The 13,774-nt window shown below is 47.4% G+C and overlaps 1 protein-coding gene across 1 annotated transcript in view; it reads right to left on the bottom strand.

The window, feature by feature from the left end:
- Window positions 1-12,641, bottom strand: part of Cers4 (ceramide synthase 4) — a 30,055-nt gene extending 17,414 nt beyond the window's left edge. Inside the window, exon 1 of the mRNA XM_052168296.1 lies at window positions 12,478-12,641. The gene's annotated coding sequence lies outside the window, so the exon portion shown is untranslated. The remainder of the gene's footprint in view (window positions 1-12,477) is intronic.
- Between the last annotated feature and the right edge of the window lie 1,133 nt (window positions 12,642-13,774).

The raw sequence follows: 13,774 nt of genomic DNA, 5'->3' as shown, positions 1-13,774 counted from the left end.
ACCACACAATTACCATTACGATTACAGGAATACCTGCCACGATTCCAGTAAGAGCTCTCTAGGCAGTCAAATTCAATGGCAGAAGGGCTGGGGGCATGGCTCAATGGTTAAAGAGCTTACAGTGCAAGAATCCCAGAACCCAAATAAGAAATTTAGGCATGAAGAAAGAGAGAAAAAGACAGGATTGCCAGAGCTGGCTGGCCAGCCAGGCTAGCTTTATCAGGGAGCTCTGAGTTCAGTGTGAGTCTTTAAAAACTAGAGGAGAAGTAATTGAGGAAAACACCTGATGTCTGAAAACATGCACTTGAGCATGTGTGTGTGTGTGTGTGTGTGTGTGTGTGTGTGTGTGTGTAAAATAGAGATTTTCAGAGCTTGGCAGGAAAGAGGGAGAACTGGAAGGTTAATGTTTAATGATTATAGTTTGAATTGTGCAAGATGAAAACATTCTGTAAACTCGGGACACAGCTATGTGAATATATTAGGAATGCCAAACTGCGCACTTAAAATAGCTAAGGTGGCTAACTTCTGCGTGTAGTTCATCACAATTATTTGTTTTAATTAACAAAAATTACCCAAAGCTGGGTAGAGATGACAGGGGAGATAAACAAGTTATGCTGTCTGATGTGGGCAGATCAAAAAGTTTAAAAAAAAAACAAAGCAAAGCACAGGAAGTCACTAATGGCCACCTTTGTAATCTACGTAATGGAAAACCACCAACACAGTTCAGTTGAGGAAGCCTCATTTGCAGATTTGCAGAAGTTAATGGTAAATTGTAGGCAAAATATAAAAGAACTACTGAGTCAGGTGAGGCTACAGCATGCCAGGAAACAGAGCCACAAGGGAAGCTGAAATAGAAAATAGCAAGTTCCAAGACAGCCTGGATTACAGAATGAGTTCGCTAGTAGAGCACCTGTCTGGAGTCCACTAGTAAGGAACTAAATATGAACACTTGCCTAATCTACATACACGGCTAAATGTGAACATTTACCCAATCCACAGAAAATCTTGGGAAATATCCCCAGCATTACAAAATTTTATTAATATTATTATTATTATTATTATTATATGTTTGGGGAAGAAACAGTACCTAGAAATTGTAGACCTTGTGAAGCTATTTAAATTTTATTTTTTTAATTATAAAATATAATAAATCTTAATTTAAGATAGAGTCTTGCAATGTGCCCAGGTTAGCCTGAGACTTATTATGGACACTACAACAGCCTCAAGTTCTCAGTCTTTCTGCTTCAGCCTCCCAAAAGCAAGTGGCTACTTAAAGTTAAACCAGTTTGTCCTGGAGGCTGTAGTTTTCATCCCCAGTAAAACACACACACACAAACACACACACACACACATACACAGACACACACACACACATGCTTCCCAGAACTCACATGAAACCTGGACATGACAGCATGCATCTGTAATTCTAGCACTGGGGGACAGAAACAAGCAACTCTTAGATAGCCAGCTGGCCAGTCTAGCCAAATTGGTAAGCTCTGGATACAGCGAATGACCTTGTCTCACAACAGTAAGGTGCAGAGCAATAAAGGAATTCACTTGAAGCTGATCCCTGACCTCCACACACGTGTGTGCATGAGCACACACTTGCACACCCCACATGCACAGTTCCTCAGTCTTACCAGTTACTATATATATGTATATATGTGTGTGTGTGTGTATGTGTGTATATATATATATATATATATATATATATATATGTATATATATATGGGTAGCATTCACTGTGCCTGCCAAGGTTTCCGTCATCGCAGCATGGTACTATACAGGACTGTTCTAGAGACAGTAACAAGATCCAGAAATGAGATAAACGAAGTTGCCAATGCCTGTACTCCAGCACTCAGGAGGCTGAAGCAGGAAAATCATGATGAGTTACAGGATACACAAAAAGACCCTGTCTCCTAAAAAGGGAAAAATAGGAAGAAAGGGAGGAAGAGAAAGGGGGAAGGGGCAGGGGACAGGGAAGGAAGATCCATTTTATGTTTTACATCTTTTACCATTATGTAAGGAGAGATAGGGGGTCATCACAATAGCTCTTCAGGTAAAGGTGATTGCTGCCAAGCCTGATGCCCTGCGTTCAACCCCTAGAACTCACATGATGGAAAAAGAAAGGATGACTCTGAAAAGTTCTACTAGAGAGAAGACTGTAGCATACTTCTTGTACCCAAACACAATGCAACAAAAAGGTCTAAAAAACTAAACATGTGAAGAGTCTGAGTAACTTTTAGGATAATGTCAGAAAGACCTCTCACGCATGCACATACGATTGGAAGACTAGAGGGCAAAGGGAAAAGAATCAAGGGGAGGTGGCTTAGCTGGTGCCACACTGGCCCAGCATGCATAGAATGCTAGGTTCCATCCCCAGTGCTGCATAAAGCTAGCTGAAGGGGTGAAAGCCCTGTTATCCAGAACTTGGGAGGTAGAGGCAGGAAAATCAGAAATGTGTCTCTAATTAATTAATTAATTAATAATCGGTCAATCAATAAGGCTGGGAGGTGGCTCAATGGGTAATGTTCTCACTGCAATAAGATATGACTTGGGTCCCCAACAACCATATAAAGCCAGAAGTGTGAGTAGCTGTCTATAATCCCAGGGCTCTTGCATCATGATGGGAGATTCTCTGGAAGTTCATGGGTCACTCAGCCTGACACACTCATCAACCGACATGGACAGCCTGCCTCAGTCACGGAAGGCAATCGTTGTCCTTTGATCTTTACAAGTGCATGATGCCCTTTTCTGATCCATCTCATTTAAATCCTTACCATGGGCCTAGGAGGTCCTTTTTACCCAGATTCTCCTAGGAAATGGGCTACAGTTGTGCCAACCAGGAAGTGGAGGCAAGCGAAGTCAAAAGTCATCCTCTACTACATACGAGCCAGGTGTGACAGTGTGTGCCAGGCATCGCAGTATATGGATACCATGAGAATCCCCGGACCTCACTGGAGAACCAATCTAGGTGAATTGGAGAGCTGCCAGAGAGGGAGAGGCCTGTCTCAAAAATAACAAACAAACAAGGTGGAGAGCAACTAAGAACAACACCCAGTGTTCACCTCTGGGTTCCACATGTCTGTGTGCACATGGAGGCGCACAAGTGCATAATGGGAAGTAAACTGTTGAAGAAAGAAGAAAAAGAGGCCTGAGACAACCCCGTGGGCAGGGAGCCTGAGCAGTGCTAAAGAGCTCCCCCTGGTGGTGTGCGTACAGAAGAGCTGTAGACTGACCAATTCAGCTACCACACAGGCCCAGATCCAGGGCTTTGAGTTAGCCTACCCCTAGATCTACCCCATCAGGGAACTCCTGGAGCACGTGAAGGAGCTGGTCCTACAGATCCAGGCTGCAGAATCTCCATGACACAGGCCAACAACAGAACACTGGACAGGAGTTACAAGAGGATCCGATACTGACAGTAGAGAGGTCAGACCAATGACTCACTGCAATTAAAATTTGCAAGCAAAGAAGTATGGAGAGAAAGGTGTACTGTGAGACACACCATGTCACACTACTGCAAAGAAGTATGGACAGAAGGGTGGACAGAAGGGCATACTGTGGGACACACTGTGTCACACTACTGCTTCCACATAACATTCATTTTGTTGTGTTTGTTTTCCCCTTTTGGGGCAGAAGATGCAAGATAAGGAGGTGGGGAAATGAGTGGGAATGAGGTATATTATGTGAATTCACAAAGACTCAATAGGAAGATTTTTTCTTAAAAAAAAGAAACAAAGGTTTGTCAGTTTGGGTAGGTTACTTGACTTTTACATTTGTCTGTTGAATTGACACTCATGGCTCCCAGCATTTATGAAGAGGTCAAAGGACATCCTATAAAAATCTAAGTTCTCCTTCCACCATGTGGGCTCTGGGGATCAAACTCAGATTGTCAGACTTAGGAGCAAATTGCTGTACCTGATGAGCCATCTCAGCGACCCTGTTTCTTTGGATTGAGAGAGAGTCTCTAACTCAGACTAGCCTCAAAGCTGTGAGCATCCTACTTCAGCCTCTTGAGTGCTGTGAGAGCATGTGAACCATTATGGCCAGCTGGGAAGCAAGTAGGAAAGTAGTGACAGGAAAGTAGACAAAATAGCAATAGAGGGTTCATATCTACCCAGCTCTAATGTGTTAAGGCTTATTATAAATGTAAAGGTTTTGTCTTTTATCTGGGAAATGAATGATCAAAGGCTGGGTAAAAAAAAAAACAATTAATATTAATTTTAACCACAACACTGCATACTGTGTTCTCACATTTCACTGAAGAGCTGAGTTAACCAACCTTTAGGACTGAGCAGTTCACCCTCTCCAGCATGCATGCAGCCACTCTTGGCCTGCCCAGTGTACATCATGTGAGCCTACCTAACACATCCCCTTTGTAATATACAATGAGTCTATCAGTTCTGTTCCTCTAGAGTAGCAGTTCTCAACATGTGGGTCACAACCCCTACAGGGATCACATATCAGATATCCTGCACATCAGATATTTATATTACAATTCCTAATAGTAGCAAAATTATAGTTATGAAGTAGTAACAAAATAATTTGATGGTTGAGAGTCACCACAACATGAGGAACTGTATTAAAGGGTCACACAGCATTAGGAAGGTTGTGAACCACTGTTCTATTGAATGCTAATACAGTGCCTGTTGCTGGCTCCAAATCCAGCCTCAGCCTAAACAGCACCTTTTGAGAGAGGCCTACACCAAACAAAATAGAGGAAGCTCCTTCATCCTCAGACAGATTCTAGAAAAAAAGAAATCACAGGAAAATCTAAATGCTTTGCTTCAGTGTTTGAGGTCCAGGAAACTCTGACTAAACAAGACTCATTCCCAAGTCCTCTTGGCCTTTAACTATGTCTCCAAGAAGCCACAGCTGAGATTTCTATTGAAGACTGGTTGCTTCTATCATCTTGTAGATTGTTGGAGAAACTGAGACACAGAATCACCAAAGATCATAAAGGAGGAAGTAGAAAGCTGAGACAAGGTGAACTTACCTGGTTGTGAACCTGTACCCAAACTGAGCCTCGCCTTAACATCCTGGTGATCTCTGCTTAGGCAGCATCCAGAAGCCAGGACGCCTAGCATACCGTTGGATCAACAGCACTTACTTACCATACATCAGGTACTGGTCAACACACTGGGCCCTCCACAGGGGACTGAGCAAACTGAATTGCTAACTCAAAATTCATGTTTTTAAAAGAGCGGGGTGGGGGGTGGGGCAGATACACAGTATATTTTGTTAATTATTTGTTTCATTATTATCAAGCAGAAACCAGTCTTGTGGAGAGAAGAAAGAATCAGGCAGGGAAGGGACTGTGAAGAGGGATACAGAGGAACCCAGTGGCTCCATTTGAAAGACAGGTCAGAGGAGATGGTTCAGTCAGTAAAGTGTATTCCACAAGTATGAGGGCCTGAGTTTGATCTCCAGAACCCACATTTTAAAAAGGAAGTCAGGCCTGGGCGTACACTCTCGTAATCCCAGAACTTGGGAGACAGAGACAAAGGCCCTATCCCTGGGGCTTGCTGGCCGGCCTAGCCTAATTGGAAAGTGCCAGGTCCCAGTGAGAGGCCCTGTCTCAATAAGGGTGGAGCCTCCTCAGGAAGGACACTTAAGCTTGTCCTCTGCCCTCCACAAGTGCTTACAGTGACACACACACACAAAGAAGGGGGAGAAAGAAAGAAAAGAGTAAAGAAAATGGAGAAGGAGAAAAGACAAGCAGGAAAACCTCCTGGAGATGGTAACATTTTAAGGGCAGAAGCCGAAGCGGGGAAACAGGTCGTTCTAGCCAGAATTAACAGCCAGTCCAAAGGCCTGAGGCAGGACTATACCCTGGACTGAAGACACAAGAACGTGGCACGGCCACAGCACAGGGAATACTGGTTAGAAGTGACAACAGGCAAGGGCCAGACATTTATATAGAACTGTCCTCACCAATCAATCTCTCGGCCAGGGGCCTGCTTCCCTTCCCTCCATTGCTCTCCGTATTCCCTGTCATCTCCCAGAAGTCCAGGCCTATCTATGAGAAAACTCTGCTAAGGTCAAAGTCACCATGACTGCAGAGCCTCTGGGCTCCGCAAAATTTGGAACACTCCATACATTAGAGGGGCATCCTCATTCTAAGCCCCCACCTACGCCTCTACCTGAGGAATGTCACATACTTCAATTAGATTGCAGGATCAATTTCCTTTCTCTTGATAAAACCTGTTCAGCTAGAACCTGACATTCCTGAACTGCTTCCCCATGCTAATGAGGCTTTCCAGGTACCCTAAGCCCCCAGCCAATGACCTTTGCCCATCCTGGATGTTCCTACCTACTCTCTGTCCCACAAAACTTTTATAAGTCTTGAATCACCCTAAGTTGATCTGCCTCCTGATGGCTAGCCCCGATGTGGTTATTCACCATATGTACTCACAGTGCTTCCAAACCACCACCACCACCATCATCACCACCACCACCACCACCACCACCACCACCACCACCACCATCACCACCACCATCACCACCACCACTACCACCACTACCATCACCACCACCACCACCACCACCACCACTACCACCACCACCACCATCACCACCACCACCACCACCACCATCACCACCACCACCACCATCATCACCACCACCACCACCACCACCACCACCATCACCACCACCACCACCACCACCATCACCACCACCACCATCACCACCACCACCACCACCACCACCACCACCACCCTTGATGTCTGCTCCCTTTGAAGGGACTGGATTGACCAATGATCCACGAGGCAGGAGGACCCACACAGGCCCTCTGCCTCAGCCCCAAAAGTGAGCCCGTTATACTTGCCCCACTATAAGCAGAAGAAGGTTCAAAAAGTTCCTGCCCCAAATTTGGACAGGAACAGTAGGCAACCATGCAGCACAGTATCCAGACGACACAGAAAAGGTTAGGCTGATAGCACACCTTGAAAGGCACTACTAGGGAGGGAAACGCAGGCCGATCTCTGTGAATTAAAGGCCAGCGTTCCAAGCTGGCCAGGGCTACAGAGTGAGATTCTACCTCAAAATTAATTAATTTTGGATCTCAATTCCAGCAAACTGGGGTCAAAATCTGCTCATGAAGCCAGAGCAGATGAATGACTCGGTCAGTAGTAGGAGTGGGTTAGGTGACCAGAACCAAATCACCAGCTCTTGCCCATGTGAGGTAGAGGGAAAAGGAACAAGTTTAATCCCCATCATCTGAGGAGAGAGCAGTGACTGGTCCGTCGCTGCCCCATCCTCAGGACACACCTGCTTGGCTTCTGTAGTTTCTCTTCCAGGCTCACTATCTTTGCATCCTTCAGGCCCCCGTGACCCTGCTACCCTGCTCTGTGTACTGCCTGGCCTTCCTCAACTCCAGCCTCCATACTGACAGTCAGAATTCTCTTCTGGGCCCCCCTAGGAAGTTTCACTGGGCCACCTGCACCATGTGTAAAGAGACAATGTCTTTCCCCTTGGTGGAGAAAAAATATGGCCCTATCTTCCTCTTTCTAAGGTTCATCAACACACATACAGAACAAAATTAGAAAGCAAAAAGTTCCAACTCCTCCTCTCCTCTTGAGTAAGGGCCTTCCAAGAGTCAGCTGTGGTTGGTCTGCAGGTCCTTGAAGACCTTCAGCCTCTTACTCTGCTCCTCTTAGAACTCTCCCTCCCACTGGCTCTAGTTCAGTCATGCCAGCCTCCATGCCATACCGCAGTTCACACCAAGTTTGGGAAGGCCCTAGGGCCTTTGCGCCTTCCAGTCCCTCTGCCTCTGATGTGCCTCCTTCACATGATCATCTCCTAATCCTTTCACCTGTCTCTTCCTCCAGGAACATAGGTTCCTAACACTACTGGATATAAATGGTACAAGCAGGGATGAAGAGAGAGAAAAACCAATAACAGGGCAAATAGGGACTCCCAGGTATTGCTGGCAGAGAAAAATCCCTTTTTAGACGGCCATGGAACCTTGGACCAAAATATGGCTTCAGAAGCCTAAATGTTGCTGAGCACTACCCATGCTGCTATAGATGGTAGCATCCTACTAACAAGGGTATAGAGTCCAGACTAAGGGCGCGTGCACCCACACACCCACACACACACACATGCACATATCACTATGAATAAAGTAAAAGTGCTCTATAAAGGACTGAGGAGAAGAAGAATAGGTAGATATGGGAGAAAGATTCTTGCCAGTAAGGACATTCAGAAACAGTTTCTTATTTATATTTTAAGTATTTATTTTGTTCAGCTGCGGATGTTAATCAGGGCTTTACACATGCTAAGCAAGAGTTCTGCCTTGACCTAGGTCTCTAGACATGCCCTTTCTTTTATTTCTTTCAACATTTGACTTATTCGTGTATGTAGATATGGGTACATGAGTGCCACAGTGTATGTGCAGCTCAGAGGACAACCTGAAGGAGTTGGGGTCTTTCCTTTCACCATATGGATTCTGAAGATCAACCTCAGGTTATGAGACTTGGCAGCAAGAGTCTTTATCCAATGAACCGTATTGCTGGCCAAACTTCCTCTTTACTAAACCCATAACACCCTTGGTTCTTGGCTCCCACCTACTTCCTGCCCTGTCTCCCAGTCAGCTCCCAATTTGTTCCTCCAAAGCCTACCCTGTGTCACTCCTCCACCAGCTTGGGGTCTAAAGACATGACAAAGGGCAGATACCAGCAACAGATTGATGACTTGAACATAGCAATGTTCCCCTCATGCCAGCCACGCACATTAATGACTTCTCCAACCACAGCCCCATCCCACCTAGTCCATCCAAGGTCCATTGAATTCTCAGCCATCCAAACCTCCATTTGAACTAAAACAGTCACCTCTATCCTGGTATCCTGGCTCCTGCCTTCACAAGCACCATGCACACCCACTGCTTTGACCTCTGGGATCTGAATAGCATATAAATTCCCTGTTGAAGCCTAGCCATTTTGCTCTCCTCTAGACTTCAAGGTTTCTTTTCTTTTTTTTTGGGGGGGGGTGAAGGAGATAGGGGAGGGGTTGGTTAGTTATAGTCATGACAAGAACATGACTATAGTGCCTGAAGAGGCCAGAAGAGGGCATTAAATTCCCTGGAGCTAGCGTTTCACCAAGTAGTTGTAAGCCACTTAATGGGGGTGCTGGGATCTGAACTCAAGTCCTCTGAAATCAAGAACAAGTGCTCTTACCACTGAGCAGTCTCTCCAGCCCCCATGGATCTCAATGTTTGTTCATATCTCTACTAACGACCCCTTCAAGCACCCAGCAAGGTGCTTGGAGCCTTGTATCTGCTGATCCTCTTTGGTTCAGAATACCGTTCCTCTGCCCAACCCCTCCTTAGCTGAGTCACCGTAGCAGAATTTTAGCAGACCCATTCTATCTTGCATGAATTCCAGAGGGCTGGCACCCAAGCTCTGAAGTAGCCTTTTCTCAGTGGTTGCTCGCTGAGACTTTATGAGGTTGTTCTAGAGCCTTTGCATAACTTAGTCCCAAGACATACCCGGGAAACTAGGTATGGCTTGGGATTGCTTAGGTGATGGTTCCTTCAAGACAAACTCTAGGTCAGATACAAGGTTTCGGTAAACAAAAATTAACTTGCTAAAAGTGTCTTTTGTGTCACAATAAAAAGCACTTCTAGGAGAGCATGCGTAGGGCTGGCCTAGGCTGTCTGTACTTGATTAACAGTTGTGGACCTGGGTCATCACGACTCAAGAGTCTGCGGCCTGCCTTTGATCCCTTCCTCCTAACTGGCCTGCCTCATCTCGCCTCAAGAGAAGAGCTAGTCTAACTGCCACTTGTTAAGCCAAGGCTAACTGATATCCACAGGAGGGCTCCCCTTTTCTGAAGAGAAAAGGAGAGGGAATAGATGGGCAGAGGGGTTGGGGTGAAGGGAAGGACTGAGAGGAAAGGAGAGAGGGGAAAATGCAGTCTGGATGTAAAGAAGTCATTTCTTTAAGGCGCTTCTAACATTCAGTCCCTGAGAAGCAGATGCCCCTGCTGACTGAGAAAGCATGAATCCATCCCATAGTGTCTCTCTTTCTTCAACCAAATCATCCCATGTCATCCAGAACACACAGACAACTGTCACCCACCCAGGACGCCTTCCCTGACTCTCTCTGGGCCAAGCCGAGTTACTGCACTCAGTTCTGCCCTGAGGCATGAACTCTGCAATATTCCTATGTTAACAGACTGGTTTCATCAGACGCTGACAACTAGCCAGGCATTGTCCTCGGTTCTTTTAACTATACAGGGTGCTTAAATGCTATTGGTCCCATTTTACAACTGGGGAATATGAGGTAAACCCACTAGCCCAAGGGCTGCACCACTCTGCAAGCCCAGGCTGGAGACATGAGTAACCTGGGGCACTGAGATCAGAGGGGAGCACCTCCACTGCAACGCTTTCTTGTGTCATCCCAGGGTGGGAGGACGGTGAGGGGCCTTTACCCACTCCCAACTAAACGCCCCCCCGACCCTTCCACTGGCCAATGGTCTTGGGTTTAGAAGTGGACAACGTTCTCTGTATTTCAGAGTGGGATTGGAAACAAACCACAGGTTCTCAGTAATGTAAAGGGCACTGAGATTTTCTTTTCTTTTTTTTTTATTTTTTTTTTATTGAGTATCTTCTTCATTTACATTGCCAATGGTAAAACCCTGAGATTTACAAGAACTATTAAGAGCCGTGGACTCATTAAGGAGAAACATACTTCAGACCCATTTTCCAGATGTGCAAACAGAAACTCGGAACCTTTTCCTGCAGTCAAGAGCTCCCAGCTTCTATCTGTTGCCTCTTCTCTCCTTGACTCCTGGAAACAAGCCCCCTTGGGAGTGAGTAAAGTGAGAAGGTAGGTAAAGAAGAACTCCTGTACTCCCTGCAACTTGGCTGGCCTTCAGAGAAGGTTCAAGGCAGGCTGAGTGAGGCTACTGGAACTCCACCCAAACTGCATCTGCGGCTGGGAAGATGCCGGCTATAAAGGATGTGGGGCTTCCAAGTCAAGTTCATAGTCTGAGATTCCTTTCTTGGGGATCTCCATCCAATCAATAGGTCCAGGTCACCCCACCGGAGGCCACACTGATGCCTTGGACCATGACTGGGCCCAAACTGCAATCTTGGGAAGCCCTGCCTCCCACGTCCCCATATTAGCTCATAGATTTTGCTAGCATAACTGACTTACAGAATGAGTTCAGAGACAGCTTAAACAAGTTAGTGAGATGGTCGTAAAATAAAACCGATGGGCTGAGTTGAAGATAGCTCAGTGAATACAGCTCTTGCTATGCAAGTATGATAACCTCCAGGTTCAGTTAAGAGTCAGTCTCAGAAAATAATGTGGAGAATGATAGAAGGCATTAAGAAGTCAACCTACGGCCTCCACACACACATACATGTTCACACATGTACACACACATATATACCACATGTGAGTACGCATACAGGAAGGAAGGAAACAATCAAAGTATTGCAGTGGTGGACTGCTTGCCTAGTATGAGGCCCTAGATTCAGCCTAGCCCTCCCCCACAAATAAAATAAGGCCCCTTCCAAATTCTTAGAAGACCAGCTCTGAAAGCTCCACACAGACCTTCCTCACATCTCACTTCCAAACATGCGTGAAACACAATAATTCTTGGGGGAAAACAAAGAATTTCAAGCTTACTTCTTATCACTTTACACACCTTCCATCAGGGACCCAGCCAGTTGGCGGAGCCGCCCTGGCATCTTTTTCAACTTTCCCAACATAGGGCATGATCTTCCTCTCAAGAAACTGTGTGACTTGCAGCCTTAAGCATCCCTTGTACACACAGCCCAGAGAATGGAATTGTGGGCTCCTCGTTGTCTTCCAAGCCCTGGTCAATCACTCCCTACCTCCTTCCTCCCTGTATACACTTCAGCCTCTTTTCTGGTCTGCAAACGCACCAATCTGGGCATTTCCCTGGGATTGTGCTGCCTAGGTCCAGAAAGCTCTCCATAGCAGGGGCCTTCAAGACAGGCTATCCCTTTCCCTCAGACACCTCAGGCTTCCTCACAACACTCCAACTCCCTTCTTCCAGATTTGAGTAGTGCTCCACACATTCTCTTGTTTCCGAGAGGCCGGGTCTACGTGGTTCCATGCTGTGTCCGCGGCCTTCGCCTGTCGGGTCGGTAGCAGGCGCTCCGCACCAATTCTCCAGTGACAGAGAATTCCTGTGGCGCAGTGCCTGTTCACAAGTCCGGATTCCCCACGTCACGACAGCCCCCAATCTCTCCTGCGCGTTTTCCAGTCATGTCCACCGCCTGCACCTGCGCGATCAGGGACACCACAGCTCTCTGGAGAATGCAACCTGAGCCCGGACCAGATGGGAAACCCTGAGAAATACCTTGTGGGAGGAATGCTGGGAAACTCAATGACCGTTTTGGCTCCGGGCTGTGCTGCTCATAGCCCTGGATGAGACAGGAGAATGTTTCTAGGGTAGCTAGTAGGGCGGCGCCCCCAGAAAGGGGCGCTTATTTACCTGGGGGTGCAGACGGCCAGATACAGGCAGAGGCAGGTGTGGAGATCAGCTAACCCGAAGGTGCCGTAGACAAGCCACGGACCGCGCAGGGCCGAGAAACTCCTCTCAACAGAGCCTCCACCAGCGAGGGAGGAAATAGAACCGGAGGGGGCCTCCTCCGGGAGGAGTTTGATGCGGCCTTGGGCGTGGTCTGAGCAGGGGAAAGGGGCGGGGCTTCAGTGCGCTCCGGCCCAGTGCGAGCAAGGAACCGCTTGGTCCAAGACCCCTGAACCCTGAACTGCCCAACCCGCGGCCTGGCCTCGCCCCCACGCCACCAGGTCCCTCCCTAGACCCCGCCCTATAATCGTTTGGCGCCTCTAGACCCCGCCCTCAGCCCCTAATCCAGCCCCTTGGGATCCTCCTTCCAGCCGACCCTGCTTAGAGAGAAACCAAGCTTTGCCCTAGACTATTACCTTCTTGCACAGAGCTTCCAGGCCCAGCCCACAGCTCTCACCGCCGCCGCCAGGACCCACCCCAAACACCACTGTACCCTTGGTCGGCCACTCCTCACCCCAATCCCTGCTTTCAGCCTCTTCCTCTAACTGCCAAGGCCGGGTCCCCAGCCCAGTCCAGCCTTGTCAGGCCCCGCCCCGACCAGAGGCCTTCTGGGCACCTGGCCTTTCTCCAGCCATGCTGTAGATTTCTGCAGAGCCTTCTCTGACGTTTTTAACCAAGCAGCATCTACTAAGCACTCTCTCTGCTTCATCTCGTCCCTGTTTTCCAGTTCTAGGTCTCTTCTTTGTGATGCTCTGGCTTGTATTTCTGCCTGCACTCCATTTCTAAGATGCACTCCTAGGCTCTGCAGAGGAAGCTTGGATCATTCCGCACGCCTCAGCACACCAGGGCATGAGTACTTGGAGTCGATCAGAACAACCTAGAGCATTCTGGGCCTAGGCCCACCAAGAGCTGTCCACAGGATTGAGAAGGAGAAGGAAGATTTCATTAATATGTCAACTGTGGTTTTGTGAGGTGCAAAGGTCAGACAGGATCTGACAGATGAGGCGGAGGAACCTGTCAATGTGGGTGATAGCTGTTGTCGCTGTTCAACCCAGGGTAATCAATGCAGGTGAATGCTGGGCCTCTCCTTACCCTGGAAGAAAGACAATTCTAGGGCATGCAGTTTCCCGTAGAAGGGGAAGAGGCTTCTAATAGGACATCAAGCCCAGCTCACTTGGTAGACCGCTTGTCCAGCGTACAGGAATCCCTGAGTTTGATAAACCAACGGTGCAATATAGACTTCAGATGTCAGCACTTAAGA

This window comes from Apodemus sylvaticus, chromosome 22 (assembly GCF_947179515.1).
Source record: "Apodemus sylvaticus chromosome 22, mApoSyl1.1, whole genome shotgun sequence".
Lineage (NCBI taxonomy): Eukaryota > Metazoa > Chordata > Mammalia > Rodentia > Muridae > Apodemus > Apodemus sylvaticus.
Note: the sequence above shows the minus strand (reverse complement) of the source record. Positions and strands in the feature narration are given on the sequence as shown.